Genomic DNA, 17,859 nt, shown 5'->3' with positions numbered 1-17,859 from the left:
TCTCCTCAGTAGGAAATACTTTCAGGTTTTTTACTTTGATTCCATCAAGAAGGCATTCAGATGTGTCATGCATTTGCCATAAATTCGGAATGTTAGCACTCTAGTTGCTTATTAGATCACTGTAGTAAAGCTACTGCTCACCAGGGAAGTCTGCTGCTGGTATTGAAAGTGCATGTTTCAGTCTGCATGTCAGAATTTTTTAATGAAATAGAAGAGAATTTGAGAAGTCACTCAAAATGTGCCCTAATTTTTCTTTTTTCCGCACTAATCATAATTTCTATGGCAAAATTAACCCCTTCATTGTGTTCCTTTTAAATTAAACTACTCACTCTCTACTATTCACTTGCTACTACTCTCTACTATTCACTCTCTACTACTCACTCTCTACTACTCTCTACTACTACTCTCTACTACTCACTCTCTACTACTGACTCTCTACTACTCTATACTACTCACTCTACTACTCTCTACTACTCTCTACCACTCACTCTCTACTACTCTACTATTCACTCTCTACTACTCTCTCTCTACTACTCCCTGTCTACTACTCACTCTACTACTTTCTACTATTCACTCTCTACTACTCGCTCTCCACTACTCACTCTCTACTACTCGCTCTCTACTACTCTCTACAACTCACTCTCTACTACTCACTCTACTACTCTCTACTACTCACTCTCTACTACTCTCTCTCTAACACTCACACTCTACTACTCTCTACTACTAACTCTCTACTACTCACTCTCTACTACTCTCTACAACTCACTCTCCACAATTCACTCTCTACTACTCGCTCTCTACTACTCACTCTACTACTCACTCTCTACTACTCTACTACTGTCTACTACTTGCTCTCTACTACTCGCTCTCTACTACTCTCTACTACTCACTCTACTACTCTCTACAACTCTCTACCACTCACTCTCTACTACTCTACTACTCTCTCTCTACTACTCTCTATTACTCTCTCTCTACTACTCACTATACTACTCTCTACTACTCACTCTCTACTACTCACTCTCTACTACTCACTCTCTACTACTCTCTACAACTCACTCTCCACTACTCACTCTCTACTACTCGCTCTCTACTACTCACTCTACTACTCACTCTCTACTACTCTACTACTCTCTACTACTCTCTCTACTACTCACTCTACTACTCACTCTCTACTACTCTACTACTCTCTACTACTCTCTCTACTACTCACTCTCTACTACTCTCTACTACTCACTCTCTACTACACACTCTCTACTACTTGCTCTCTACTACTCGCTCTCTACTACTCTCTACTAATCACTCTACTACTCACTCTCTATTACTCTCTACTACTCACTCTCTACTACTCCACTACTCTCTACTACTCACTCTCTACTACTCTACTACTCCCTACTACTCTCTCTCTACTACTCACTCTCTACTACTCACTCTCTACTACTCTCTACTACTCACTCTCTACTACTCTCTACTATACACTCTCTACTACTCTCTCTCTACTACTCACTCTCTACTACTCTCTTTCTACTACTCTCTACTACTTACTCTACTACTCACTCTACTACTCACTCACTACTACTCATACTCTACTACTCTCTCACTACTACTCTCTACTACTCACTCTATACTACTCTCTACTACTCTCTCTCTGCTACTCACTCTGTACTACTCACTCTCTACTACTCTCTACTACTCACTCTCTACTACTCACTCTCTACTACTTTCTACTACTTACACTACTACTTACTCTCTACTACTATCTACTACTCTCTACTACTCACTCTCTATTACCCACTCTCTACTACTCTCTACTACTCACTCTCTACTACTCTTTACTACTCACTCTCTACTACTCACTCTACTACTCTCTACTACTCACTCTCTGCTACTCTCTCTACTACTCTCTTCTACTCACTCTCTATTCTCTACTCTGTATTACTCATCCTCTATTCTCTACCTCTCTACCTCTCTCTACCTCTCTCTCTACTACTCTCTACCTCTAACTCTCTACCTCTATCTCTCTACCTCTACACCTCTAACTCTACACCTCTACCTCTCTACCTCTCTCTACACGCACACATATGCACATATATATAGGCATATATATGCATATGCATTTATATATATGTATGTATATATATATATACATACCTATATAAACATATATATAATCTGCATATCTATATAAATTCAAATATACATGCATACATACATATACATATACATATATGCATGCATATGCATGTTATGCACATGCAAGTTTGAAAAACACTAATAAAAGCAAAGCTAAAAAGCCACCTAATTACAAACAGAATTGCTTTAACTTAAACGAGGGCGAGAGCTATTGCATTTTCAATGCTTGTTTACTTTGGCTCCATCAAGAAGGCATTCAGATGTGTCATACATTTGCCATAAATTCTGAATGGTAGCACTCTAGTTGCTCATTAGATCACTGTAGTAAAGCTACTGCTCACCAGGGAAGTCTGCTGCTGGTATTCAAAGTGCATGTTTCAGTCTGCATGTCAGAATTTTTTAATGAAATAGAAGAGGATTTGAGAAGTCAAAATGTGCCCTAATTTTTCTTTCTGCAGCACAAATCATAATTGTTATGGCAAAATGAACCCCCTCATTTTTCTCCTTTGCAAATTAAATGTTTTAAGTGTTACCACTTTATTCCAATCAAGATGGCTTCGGGTGTGCCATATGTTTGTCATAAGTAGGACTGTTAGCGCTCTAGTTGTTCTTTAGAACACTCTGGGACATTCTGTCATTGGGCTATACTTGGGCTACATCTGGGTGATATTTGTGCTACATTTGGGCTCTTTTGTCTCTGGTGGCCATCTTGGGAGACTTATTTGTTATGAAGTTTCCTAATTTCCTTCCTTGCTACAGTCTCCTCAGTAGGAATACTTTCAGTTTTGTACTTTGATTCCATCAAGAAGGCATTCAGATGTGTCACACATTTGCCATAAATTCAGAATGTTAGCACTATAGTTGCTCATTAGATAACTGTAGTAAAGCTACTGCTCACCAGGGAAGTCTGATGCTGGTATTGAAAGTGCATGTTTCAGTCTGTATGTCAGAATTTTTAATGAAATAGAAGATGATTTGAGAAGTCACTCAAAATGTGCCCTAATTTTTCTTTCTGCAGCACTAATCATACTTTCTATGGCAAAATTAACCCCCTCGTTTTATTCCTTTTTAAATTAAATGTTTTAAGAGTTGCCACTTTATTTCAATCAAGATGGCTTCAGGTGTGCCATACGTTTATCATAAGTAGGACTGTTAGCGCTCTAGTTGTTCTTTGGAACCCTCTGGGAAGCTGCAGTAGAACACAAAGGAATCAACTGACATTCTCTGCCCTTATTGGATGTACATGTTTTACTGAGAATGTCAGACTTCATTCTCACATGAATGAGAAAGATAATGTGAATTCACAGAAAATATGCTCTCAGTTTAGCTTATAGATCACCTTCCAAACCTCTGTGGTAAAAGCATGAGAAAATAGTTTTCTCTCAAACATGATTCATGATATCCCAGCAGAAGGCTTTTTCACATGGTAAAATTACTTTAGAACATACCACAATTCCTAAAATGAGTATGGTACCATCAACAAATGATTTATAATGTAACTAAATTCCTAAAACCTTCTATTAACTGCAATGCTTTTTTAACGAGGTGCTATCATGTATATTGGTCCCAAGATGGCTGCCAACACTTCTTGGATGAAGTGCTGACAGCCAATCAGATCTCACGATGAGATGTGTGGTTAGGCTCCGCCCAGATATATATGTGATTTTACTTTGGATTTTCTCAGGAACTGCTGAACGGATTTACACCATTTAAGCAAAAGGCACGACTCTGAACCAAGGTCTACCTTTCTGCCAAATTTGGTGTAATTCCGTTCAGCAGTTCGGGCTATAGCTGCGACTAAAGGTCCCTATGGAAAATTGCATGGAGAAAACAGGTTTTGGGACCCCCCTTTTTCCCGGCCCTCGCTTGACGAATGACCCCGAGACTTTCAGGATAGGAGCGGACCGGAGCGGGCCACGAGTTTTGAAAATTTCGCGAAGATTCGTCAACCGGCGCCAAAGTAATTCTAAATAGAATGTTGCGGATTTCCTATGGATAATAGGTCCTAACTATAACTACCCACTGGCGACCGCCAGTAGGTAAAATATATATATATATATATCGCAAGAACGCTTTCTCCCTCTGAATGAAAGTGAAGTCAGCACTCCGTAAGGCAAGTTTTTTATTTTCAAACAAACATCTACGCGTTTTGGCAATTACCTTATGGCCGAAGGCCAGGAGGCCGGAACGTGTGTGTTAGTTTTCTGTTTTCCTGGACATGGAATAAATAATCGAAGAAATAGAGCCCGAGTGCGCAGCTTCTTTGTTTCTATTGCGGGGCCATTGTGGTGTAACGTGTGGTCGTGGGACCGCCTGCACAAGCTGCCACACCCGCACCGCTGAGAGCAAAGAGAGATGGGCGGTGTTCGTGTGTAAAATATATATATATATATCGAGAGAACGCTTTCTCCCTCTGAATGAAAGTGAAGTCAGCACTATTTATCTGGCAAGTTTTTATTTTCAAACAAACATCTACGCATTTCGGCCGTTACCTTATGGCCTTGCTCACGATACATATATATACAAGGAGCGGATCAGTGTGGTTTGAGGCGTTTTGGGGACTCGGGAGGAGTATTTATTTTAAACTGCCTCGACTACCACAGCCCTGAACAGCGTTCTTAATGTTATCCTGATGGTTTTGTTTTACAGACATTGCCGGCTGAAGTCACTTGCCTAGCATGCGGTGAGAGAGCATGCTGTGACTTGCAATTTACTACTGGGATTGCAGGTCTTTGTGTGACATTTAACTGGCCTATCAGGAGAGCCACCACGACTGGAGGAATTTAAATGGAACTGTGGCTGATCGGGGGAGGAGCGGACATTTGAGAAAGGCAATGTCCGAAACGCGTCATGCCCATGCTCTTTGAAATAAATCTCCTGTTTGATGTACCCCATGGTGTCCCTCTGGTTCTTTCAAGCAAAAGGATCTCTTCGTGATAGTGCCAACAAAGATGTGAACAAAAGTGAGGAACTAAGACAGCAGATGAAAAAAAGTCTCATCGACTGTGAAGGATCAATAAGACATAGGAAGCAAACAAAGTTTGTGAGAGACAAACGTGATTACAAAACAGGATGGATCCTAACCTTTGCGAGAGAATTTGATGGACCTAGAGAGCAATTGAAACAATCAACTAGTTTCCCAAAAGAGACACAAAGAGAGACTTCTGAGTCAGATGTGGAAAACTCAGAAGGTGAACAGTTGATTAGTAGAAAGGAAAGTGACATAAGAAGCAAACCAATCTTTTTTCAGGATTACGAGTTGATAAGGGGAAACCGCCAATGACCAGTGCAGAGAACACGTCCCTGGAGAAAAAAGAAGGACGACAGGAAGGGGAAAAAGAAGGGGGAGACCTCCCAACATTAAGAATAACACGCAGCAAACTGGGAGCAAAATGGAAATAGAAGGATCAAAACAAACAGTGCAGAATTTCTCTAACAGAAATCTGACAGAGAATGAGACAGAGTACCGGAACTGGATTTAACCTTTTGCCCTTCGATGCAATTTAACTACACACAAACACAAATCGACTTTTTTAAATTTATACGGAAGTTGAAATTGATGAAAATACATCTACAAATTCCCAAGAAGAAAGATGATCACAGTTCTCAGACAAAAGAAGTAATGGATCTCCTAACAGGAGCTGATTTTGAGACTTTATGGATACTACACGAACTGGACGAATATTCAGACGTGTATGGGGAAACAGAAGGAGACACAGTTAGAATGCTGGAGGAAACAGGAATAGCCCAGAAGAGATGTGGGAGCAGCCTAAGGGTCAAATCCAGATTAACTCTGCAATCCGCACACGATGGAATTTATACATTCCAAGAGACAGGGATTGAGGAATTAAAAAAGTTACAAGAAGAGAATTTTAATTCCTATACAAGAAACATCTTGAAAGACCAACGGGAAGCCATTATGGAAATAAAACAAGATGATTCAATAATAATCAAGCCTTCTGACAAGGGGGAATATAGTGATCCTCAACAAAGGACAATTCCTAAAGGAAGTACGCAAACAACTTTTGGTTGAAGAATGCTATATTCCCATTACCAGAAGAGACTATGAAACTAGCATTTCCCTGTTCAACGCTCTTCTGAACAAAAGGAAAGACAAAGGGGTTTGGGAACTGGAAGACTACAGATTCCAGAATTGTGAGCACCCGGAACTACCAATCACTTGCCAAAGATACATAAGGACATGCAATTCCCCCCAGGACGTCCAATAGCATCCTCAAAGATCAGCTTGTTGGAGAATACCTCAATATACATTGACTTTTTTCTCGCACCGACGGTAAAAGATTTAAGTTCATTTGTCAGAGACACAAAAGATTTTCTCAGAATAATTGAAGGGATACAACGGGGGGATGATATGTTCCTGATCACACTAGACATCACCAGTCTCTACACATGCATCACACATGAGAACGGCCTAACAGCTATGAGCTTCTTTTTGAAAAAGAGGTCCTTAAAATACCAGGAACATAATCAGCTCTTATTAGAACATATTGCGTTCTGTCTCAACAACAACATTATCACATTCCCAGGACAACTTTACCTACAAACACAGGGTACAGCAATGGACACGTGCTTGGCCCTCAGCTATGCAAATCTCTTCGTATGCTGGTGGAAGAAGCACGTGGCCTGGGCAGGAGAAAATAAGAAATGGGTGAATAACCTGGCCCGATGGGCACGCTATAAAGATGATTTATTCATCATCTGGAGAGTCACCCAGAGAGAGGCAGAAGATATAGATATAGCAGCTCTTAACAATAATAACTTGAATCTTAAATTCACAAGCTGTATTAGTAAACAACAAGTGGTATACTTAGACCTCACAGTATACGTCTAAGATAACATATTACACACCACTCTTTACCGCAAACCTACTGCAGGTAATTCAATTCTCCACACTGGGAGTTGTCATCCACGAAGTGTGATTGACAATATCCCATTCAGGAGTTTTTACGAATCAAAAGAAATTGCTCCACGTTCAGTGAATACAGCGCAGCCAAAGCAAGTGCTAGACAGACATCTCTAAAGAGGGGTTACTGTAAAGGAGTTCTGAACAAAGAGGGTAAACGAAAAGACACAATGGATAGAACTCAGGAGAAAAGTAATGAAAGAATGATCACTGACTATAACAAATTCTCAGAAGAAATTGGCAAATCTTGAAGACTGACAATACTATTGGAAAATGTATATCAGATGCACCACTTATCACCCACAGGAAGGTAACCACACTTAAGGAACACTTAGTTAGAAGTCACTTCACAGACAGGGCGAAGAGTAAGGATCCAATTAGAGGGTATTTCCCTTGCACGTGGTGCAAAGCCTTTAAAAACAGTCAGAAAGTGCTGGAGTACACTGTACCAGGCCGAAAATCGAAGATACAGATAAATAAATTTCTTAACTGCAAATCGGACCATACAGTTTACTCCTTAACATGCCCATGTGGCAAGCAGTATGTGGGGAGCACAATCCATCCCACTAAAAGAAGAATACTGGAGCACATGCAGGCAATCACAGATAAAGATCAAACTTATCCGGCTGCCCGGCATTTTGACCTAGAACACAATAGCAATAGCAGTCTCCTGAAAGTCTTCTGTCTGGACCAAGTGGGTAAGGACAAGAGGAGAGGAGATAGAGTCAGGAAACTCCGAACCTTGGAATCAAGATTTATAATTCAAATGTAGAGTAAGGCCCCCGCCCCGAGGGGACTGAAGAATGAGGAAGAAATGCGGATCCATATAGGATAATAAGAGAAGTACCGCTGACATACATATGGTTTAAATTGGATGTTTCACCCATCCAGGGCACAATTTTAATCTTCGTTGATGCATCAGATTGAGGACAGACTGTCCACAATGTAACTGTCCATACAGGGCTTTACCACAGGGGTACCATAGCAATCTATGTAGGACATCTATCCGATGAGGCGACAGAAGCCAATTCAGTAGGAAAATGCATCAAGCATTTATTGGCTAGCACTATATACAACTGGTGTATAAACCAACACGTTGCAAGATAGCCGCCACAGTCATCACCATGAGTCACATACTCATCCTCTTTAGATCTCACTGAACTTTCTTTTTGTATTAAGACAACTTTTTTAAAACTACATGTAAATGAACCATTGTTATTGACACTGAGGAAGGCGACCGTGCCGAAACCAGTCTGTCATCCTGGTATGATGTGGATTAAATGATTGAAACCAAATCGGCTTTGAGAGTGCGCTATATTGTTTGCAGTGAAATTTGACCTGCCTGTGTTTCTCATATATCATGGTCGCCAGTAGGTAGTTATAGTTAGGACAATTTTTTTCAGGAATTTGTTTTTGACTTGCCTACTTTGGCGTACTTTGTGGAATCTTCAGAAAATGTTAAGAAAAAGGGCTCTGGTGGATCTTGTTTCACACAGAAAGTTTTGGGGTGAATTGTGAAGTGGGGGCTGGGTAAAATGGGGTTGAAAAAAGAGTGTGTTTGAAATGTTAATTCTCATAGGACCTGTCAACATGACTACAGCCCGAACCACTGGATAGAATTGCACCCAATTTGGCAAAAAGCTAGATTTTGTTCCATAGATAGTGCTTTTTGTTATTTGGTGTACATCCGTTCAGTAGTTCTTGAGAAATTTAAGTTGAAAAATATAGTGATATCGGTTTTCGAGGATATTTTGCTGCAACATAGTAGATAATCACAAATGCACGCGCCAACAGGAATGCTGTGATTGGCTGGCTGTAACCTGAACTGAAAGTTGAGGTCGCCATTTTATCGATCGAGGAATGGTTCCCGGGGCTGAAAATTTCTGTGACAGCTGACATAAGGGGTCAGGGTGGTGGTACTCTGACCCCCATGTTTCAAACACAGGGGTGGTAGTGACACAAGCTTTGTGTCAAAAGTAGATTTTTTAAAATCACGCACGATATTCATGATGACGCCGTGGCCATCAGTGCGGTCCATCGTGTACAATGGTGGGGAAGTCACAACTATTGCAGCGACATCGTGAATATTGGTGAAAAAATAAAATATAGATATATGCATTCAGAGGAAAAACAAGAGGACAAGGAAAAGGCTAAAAAAAGACAAGAACATAGGCAAAGAGAAGAACACTGGCATGGGACGAGAGGCCAGTAACGGAAGAAAGAATAATGGAAGAACCGCCAAAGCAACTCACGGTAATTAACCTGTCTTAACGGAAACTATCAGGGATGGATATGAGAATAGACTATGCACAATTGAGATTTAACTGCTACGAGTTTGCCAGCAAGCTGAAATTGTATAAAATGCACTGCTTAAAACAAAAGATTATGAGTGGAACCACAATACCAGCAGACCCCCAATCTTATCCAATCTAGCTCTCAGGGATATTGAGACACTCCCCATCCTACATAATTTGGGGGACACAGAGGGAGGAACAGCACAAATTGACTCATGGGACCTATTCAATCCCATTTTTTTTAGAGGATTTATCAAAATTGGGGCCACATGTGAAACTAATTTCAGGTTGCCCTCCAAATTTATACTCCAGACCCCGAAAGATAGCATTTATGTCTTTGTTGATGTTGTAGCCAATGATATACTAACCTTAAGCAGAGAAACCACCAGGAGACAGATTGTATGCAAGGACCAGTGGGAAGCTATGAGATCGCTGCAGAAAGACCCCAACCTTATCAGTAAACCCTCCGACAAAGGAGGGAACATAGTCCTCATAGAGCGGACTATGTTAAGGAGGCACATAGACAACTCAGAAACACAGCATGGTACACCAGAGTAGATAGAGAATATGTGAGGGATATACAAGTAATGTACACAGAGCTGCTCCAGAGATGGTATAACAACCATCTGTTAAACTGGGATGAATTACAATTTCTGACGAAAGATACACCCATGATCCCTACATTATATCTACTTCTGTAGATACACAAGGACCTTGCAAGTCCACCAGGGCTACCCATCATTTCCTCTAAAAATAGTCTTTTTGAGAACAGTTACATCTTTGTAGATTACCTCCTTTTCCCTTTTGTTCGTAATCTGAATTCATATGTCAAAAGACACCAAAGATTTCATACAGAAATCCCAAAATCTTTGTTGGGGTAATAAATGTTGGCTTGTTTTTTTGGATGTGGAAAGTCTCTGCATCAGCATAGGACAATAGGATGGACTGAATGCATGCAAACATGTTTTATGTGCAAGAAAATGTAATGTCTTAGAACACACACACATGATTCTGAAAATGATCGAGATTTGTCTACAGGACAATGTTTTATGTTTGAGAAGGAGCTGTATAAACAGACAAAGGGCACTGCGATGGGCACCTGCTTTGCCCCTAGCTACACTATTCTGGCGGTGGGCTGGTGGGAGGAAAAGGTGCTCTGGAGCATCAAGCTGAAAACTTGGACCGAGCGTGTCAGTGCTTGGCTTCAATACATAGATGATATTTTCTTTGTCTGGAAAGGTAACAAAACTACAGATTTGAATACTTTCTATGGGAAGTTAAATGAGAACAAAGTAAATCTTAAATTCATCATGCAGTATAGTTAGGATACTATTGGCTGCTTAGAAATCAGATTGACTATTAGGGAAGGCACACTGCACACAGAATTATTTAGAAAAATCACAGCTGGCAACACCATTCTATACACTGACAGCTGCCATCCTTCCAGCTTCCACTGGAGTGTCAGTTATAGTGAATTACTAAGAGCCAAAATAAACTGTAGTTCAGAACTCGAATTATAAGAACATCAAGAGGGATATGACCCAGAGACTCCTAGACCAAAAGTAGCCACACAAAGCATTAAAACGGGCCATCTCGAAAGCTGATGCTGTTACCAGGGACACAACCCTTTATCGGGCATCACTGTCCAATATGACACCTGACAGTGAACCCATCCGTTTCATTACAAAACTTACCAACCAAACAGCCAAACTGAGAAAGATACTAAAGACTATGTGGGTAACCCTTTCACAGGATAACATCCTCAAGGACAGAGTAGGACACATCCCCAGCATCACATACCAACCTAATTTTTCTTTTAAAGACATTCTTGTCCATAGACATTTGGAACGAGAACTTATAACTTGTTGGGACATGGCAAAGGTGTCAAACAATGCGGTCATTGCAAAGCGTGCAAACATAGGGAAAATGCACAAGAAGTCGCCCTAGAAAGAGTCAAGAAAAAATGGTGCATTTCGAGACTAATTACCTGCAAAACTGACTGTGTAGTCTATGTCACCACATGTCCTTGTGGGAAGTGGTACTTTGGTTCCACCACTTTCCCAGTTCACAAACTCATTTTAGAACACTGGTGTGCCATAACCAATAGGGATCTCAGTTACAGCACAGCCCGACACTTCCAGGAGAAACATGAGGAAGAATTGATGAAGGCCAAAACCTTTGGCGGCATTGACACTATACCGAAGCACTCAAGAGGAGGAAACAGACACACTGCTTTACACAAACTAGAATCTTGTTTCATTTTGCAATCCGGTTGTTTGATCCCTCTGGGGATGAATAATGATGAGGAATTACACTTACATTTATTGGAATGCATGGGCACCTTCTCCACCTACACAGACCCAGACTGTCTTTTAGTCACCTTATACTGTAATCCGTTTGGAATTAGCACTATCACTTTTTCTTACTTTCCTCTGTTCTTCAATCCTACATCACTGTGTATCTAGGAGACAGTATGCTTTGTTGAGCAATTTAGATGCAATGTACTGATGACAAGTGAATGGAACGTTAATACACCACATCACCCATGGGGCCTGATTGTTTGGGATGGATATTTTCTAAACATTGACTAGATGACCTAATTTTGTTATCTATTTTATTTTTACAGAATGCCTGATGGTCGAGATTGTGTGAAGCCTTTTGGCAAAACCACATCCAGGGAGTTAAACTGCACAGAGGAGGTTCTTCCACATGCCTGAACCTTTTTCTTTTTACTTTATCACAGGACTGGATGAACGGTTGGAACGGGGCTACTATAGCCATCACTTAAGGTTAAGATGGGGCACTTTTGGACCCAACAGTGGCTGGAGCGGTCGACCTCGGACCTGGGAAGTCTCGACAACGACGCTCAACATCCCGTGACTCTGGGCAAATCACTTAGGGCCATATCAGCAACGGCCAGTGATAATTATCGCTGGCCGTGCTTAGCGATAATTTTCTTATCGCTGGCTATCTCCTCTTTTTATCGCCCTGGAAGCACGTTATCATCAACGTGCTGCTCCAGGGCGATAAAAATTCCAGAGATAGCGATGTTATCAACCTTGCTGATACGACCCTGTGGTCGTATCAGCATAATCCACCTCCAATGTTAGGGGTGGCTTAGTCAGGATTTTAGCAGACGTTAGTTTTTGGAGAAAACAGCAGTTTTCTCCAAAAACTAATGTCTGCTAAAATGCAAGGGCATCCTTGCTGATAGCACAAAGACGCGTTATTGCTCTCCTGACATGTAGTGTATGTCAGGTACGCCCACTTTGCATCTCATTAGAGATACAAAGGTAGGCGTAGTGTAAAAGGGTGCTAACATGCGAATATCCATGTTAGCACCCTCTTGCTGATAGGGCGTTGGTTTTATCTCCGCTTTTCTGGTTTTTAAAGCCAGAAAAGCAGAGATAAAGCCCTTGATCATATGCTCCTTAATCTCCCCGTGCCAAACAACAACAAAAAAATGAATGTGTTCATCTGTAACGAAACTGGTAGTCATGTGAAGCGCTCTGATACCCGATGTCTCGGGTCTAGTTCGCACTATATAAAACTATTTTAAAAAAACAGTATCTACAGTATACTATTAACAGGATTTGTAGAGAATATTTGGGCTACTATGGCCAAATCTGACTGTGTCACCAGCTGATACTTCCTTCCTACCTGGTCTCATAATACCCTTGTGAAATCCTGATTAAGCATAGGACCTAGGGGTCTTAAGGTACTTTACCTATATTTATAGCCCGCTCCCAAATGAAAGAACTTTGAGGAATCCTCTGACGATTAGGTGTGGTTGCAACTGCATATCTCACTGTGATCGGCTTCATGAGACCCAGCAGAGTAAAATATTTAACAATAGTAAGTCACAAGCACATACAGACCCAATTATCATGGGTAGTGTAGTCCACACCCTTTACAGAAATACCATTTGACTGTTGAAACAAATTGGGCATCAAATTTATTTATTTTGACACTGTCAATCCAGAATGTACATCACATTTCATTATATTTAATTTACACATTTATGTTTTGGTTTACTTATGTATTAAAAACACACTACTTGGAAGCGGACGTCTGTTTCTTAACTGTCCTACCGCTGTGGCTGGATTTCTTCCATCTGACGAGGGAAGAGTGACTGTGTAGTATATATATATATAGATATATACACATAAACACACACACATTCATACACTCGCTGGTCACAGTCACAGACTCCTGTACCCGCTCACATACCCACTCTGAGACTTATGCACCAGTCATAGGCCCACTCAGAAACTCATATACCCACTCACAGACGCACTCAGACTCTCATGCACCCACTCAGAGACCCACTAAGAGTTATGCATCACTCACGCACCCAGTTACCGAACCACTCTGTGACTCATACACCCAGTCACAGACCCAGTCAAAGCCTCATACACCTACTCACAGACCCACTCCCTCAGATACCCATTTGTATAACAACTCAGAAACTAATACACTCACTCACATACCCACTCAGACAGTGCTGCACCCAGTCACAGACTCAGTAAGAGACTCATGTGCTTACTCATATACCCAAAGACTCATACAACCAGTCAGAGACTCGCTCAGAGACTCATGTGCCCACTTGCATACCCACTCAGACTCATGCGCCCACTCATAAACGTATACACCCAGTCACAGATCCAGTCACAGACTCATGTACACACTCACATACTCACTCATACACTTAATCACCCATTCACATACCGCTCAGACATCTATTGACCTTCATGATTTGCCATTTTTTTATCAACAATTTATTCATAAAGGGAAATTGCATTCAGTGGCCCATATTAGCTGCACTTCGAACAAAACAGTGTTTTCAAACAGACTACCCCAAAATAAATAGATTTGTGAAATATACTTAATTGGTAAAGATGGATAAGCCACCAACATTACAAAAATTGATAGATCCAACTAAAATTCAGACAATAGTCCAACTCACATAGTTAGTGACTTACCTCGTCGCATGTCGCATAATGTTCATCGATACGTTTCTTGACAAAGTTCTGAAAACGCCTTAAGCTTTCTGTCAGCGCTTTAAGGCCTGACAGAGGTAAATAACATAGCAGTGGAATAAAATCCGCTGCAGCCCCTAAAGAGGCTGCTTTTTGCGCTTCCTCGTTGTTTTCTACCACATCAATGAACTCTTTATCTGTATGCCAAAGCAGAGAGCACAAACAACATTGGCAACAGCAAGGGCGATTTCTCCACTGGGATCAAAATACCCTTTTCTCTCCGTTTGCTCAGACAGTGTTGTTACCAGTCCCACCGCCTCAGCAGACACATATTCTTCAAGAAGACAAGAGCATGTGGATGTTTTTGCTTCTGATTTTGAAAATGTCCGTAAAGCATTTTTGGCAATTTTCTTATGAAGCTTCCACATTTCTCCAAAGTATGGGGAAAATGTCAAAATGCTGCTTTCTGCCATCAAAGACAGTGAGTGCAACTTTGGCCTGGCACCAAAGTTGTCTCCTTGCCTCACCAGTACTTTTTTGATGGTTTCTTGACCACTGATAACAAGGACGGACACAGTTCCAAGATAGACAAGGAACACATCTCCGTATTGCTTTGCCATTTTCGAAAGGGTGATATGAGGCAGAGCCCCAAGCTGAAATATGTTTCCGAAAACTGGCAGTCCCCATGGCCCTGGAGGAGTTTTACCCTCATTTTTCATGTTTCTTAGGACCTTGAAGACTAGTGCAAAAGTTATAAGTGCAATCATTACTTCTGGGTATGTAAGATCAACCACCATCATTTCTTTACTGTAGGTCACCTGGAAGAATTAGCAAATATTTCTCTATTAAAATTTTATTTGAAATCACCAGTTAATTCAATAGATCTTTATTCGGTCTTAAAAATATCATAAAAGCACAAATAGAAAACATATAAAATAAATGCAGTATAATAAATAACATTCTCAATTCATTCATGAGTAGCTAAAAACATTAAAATCATATCAATCCATCACATACAGCAAATTAAATTAAAATAGTGAATAAACCTGTTTCTCTAGATGCCTCACCTTCCCTACTAGATCCCCTCGATGGATTTTCCTGCTGTGAATAGCCATTTTAAGAAAACAACACATGCTATAACAGATATCAGGGCGATTTAACCTATGAAGTATTGTTAAGAACACCCTACATTTCTGACAGGCTAACTTTTTCCATGTGGGTTTAAGACAAAGCTGAAAACACTTACGATAGAAGCCACAGAAAAACATAAAATGTACCAAGGATTGTTCCACCTTACCATTACAGGGACAGGGGGGTCAGCACGCTACCCCACACATTAGCCCCATCATAAAAACATGCTAAACGTCAAACCAATCCGACCTGAATCTAAAAACGACAGACCTCTCCCAGTGTGTTAACTCCAGCATAAGACAGTGTCCTGTGTGGCAAAAATGGAGTAACAATGACACATATTGTGTTTACAAATAGCCTTCTGAATCCTCTGTGAGGAGGTAAGTTCAGCAAACCTCTGCTTGACCACCCTTTTTTCAGTCTTAGTAATTAAATCAGGGGTACTAAACAAATCAGGAAGACCCATATCAGCCAGTGATTTACGGATATAGTTCAGCCAGGGAATGGGGAGCCCCTTCTCCAAACTCAGACAGTCTTAAATAACTGCCCTATTGAAACTTGCCTCGCTATTACTCCATACACTTACCCAAAGCAGGAGGGGTGCCAGTTTTATAATATCTGAAATGTACTCAAGGTTCAGTTCGGAGTACAAAATAAAATTGGCACTTGATAGTGGAAGGTTCAACAGTCTCCTACAAATTCTGTCTCTTCCACTTGTATGGCAGCAGCATTATGAAACCTCCATATGTGGCAGTGGGGACACATTGCAGTTAAAGTTTGACATAATCTTCAGTAAATTGCCTTTATTGGTCAAAAAATAATTAAACACCCTTGTTATCGGTCAGAATTTAAACTAAGTTAGTGGAATGAATTGCATGATGCAGTGCAGTGACTGTCTAAATATGTCCAGACTTGTTGCAGAATCTCACTGTAGTCTGTATTAAAAAGTCAGACCTCTGGTTGGGACCACATGCTCTTACTAATAAATACTGTATCTGCACTGCAAAGTGCAGGTACACACTCATATACAGCATGACTCACCCAGCACTCTGTGAAAGTACGACAAAGGCCCACCTCTTGCGTTTAAGTGGAGCCTGTTGGTGCAGTTATGCTCCGTTATATATCCAGACAGCCCTGCTGTCTCTATACCAGGAAACATACAGCCACCCATTAGCAGAAGGGTGGTATTCCAAACGATTCGTAGTATTCCCTTCCAAAATGGCCTTTATTGTGCTATAAATGTACAAAACATACTGTCCTATCTACCACATTTTGCCTTTGGCACTTTTCTTATGAGAGAAAAAAAATCCAAATATAAAGATCCTCTCCTCTTCCTCAGATGATCCACTAATGCAAGGCACCCAAGCTTGGCCTTAGGCAGCACTTTGGTAATTACAGAAAGAGTACAAAGACGTTTCTGAATAAAAAAAATGGAGGTAAAGTAAATAAATGATTCTTTGCACTCACTGTGGCCAGGACTCCCCAATCCCAAACCTCCTATATCTATGAGCTAAAGGTGCCTTCAGAACCTCTCAACTCTCTGGGAGCTTGGCGGAGCTCAAGACTCAAACTCTGAAAGAAAGTTCTGAGATGTAGGAGCAATGTAATTAACAAACTACAACCAGCATGTAAAAAAGAAAGATGAACTAAGACCAAGATTCACAAAGCACTTTTAAATTAGGAGAATAATAATTTGCGCTTGCACATGGTCAGAACTTGCAAGCCATAAATTACTCAAGTAAATGTGTGAAATTCACAACCTATGCTGAAATGAGCTTCCTTTCCACCCTTTAGCAATGTGCATTTGAATATTGTCTACTGTATAAATTCTCATTTGACCTGGGCAAAGGGAAAATGTTTGCAAGAGTAGTTATGAAAAGTGAATACATTGTCACTGGTGATACCAGGCAAAGATTTCTGACTTCTTCAGATTCCACCTAAGCTAAAGTAACTGTGCTTAGCAGGTCCACTGAACGTGAGGATTTCCTGCTGCAGGAAGGATGTCTCATGTGGGACACCTTGTAGCAGGTAACATGTGGAGTGCTGCAGCAACCCATCCCTACTCAGGTACATGGTTCAAGGTATGAGAAGAAGCAAACATACCACTGTCATGCTCCTGCTCAAGAAGCAATCCGCTGACACAGCCACGCTTTCCAACTACAGACATCTCCCTCCTATCATATCTGGTGAAGAAAATAATCAGCAGATGCTCCACTGACTACCTTAGAAACCACCAGCTCCTCGATGCCATTCAGACTAGATTCAGGCCCAACCACAGTACAGAAACAGTACTCATAGCTGCCACAGATGCCATTTGCATGACCCTTGGCAGAGGAGACAAGGCAGCACTCATTCTCATGGACCTATTTGCTGCATTTGACACAGTCTCACACCCCATTCT

At 40.9% G+C, this 17,859-nt stretch overlaps 1 pseudogene across 1 annotated transcript in view; it reads right to left on the bottom strand.

Moving 5' to 3' along the window:
• The window catches only part of LOC146866028 (cytochrome P450 1A1-like), a 111,844-nt pseudogene extending 96,720 nt beyond the window's left edge, over window positions 1–15,124 (bottom strand). Inside the window, exon 1 of the transcript XR_014976750.1 lies at window positions 14,331–15,124. The product of XR_014976750.1 is annotated as a cytochrome P450 1A1-like (transcript). The remainder of the gene's footprint in view (window positions 1–14,330) is intronic.
• Between the last annotated feature and the right edge of the window lie 2,735 nt (window positions 15,125–17,859).

The sequence above is a fragment of the Triturus cristatus genome, chromosome 2_1, assembly GCF_964204655.1.
Source record: "Triturus cristatus chromosome 2_1, aTriCri1.1, whole genome shotgun sequence".
Classification (NCBI taxonomy): Eukaryota; Metazoa; Chordata; class Amphibia; order Caudata; family Salamandridae; genus Triturus; species Triturus cristatus.
This window is presented reverse-complemented; position numbering and strand designations above follow the sequence as displayed.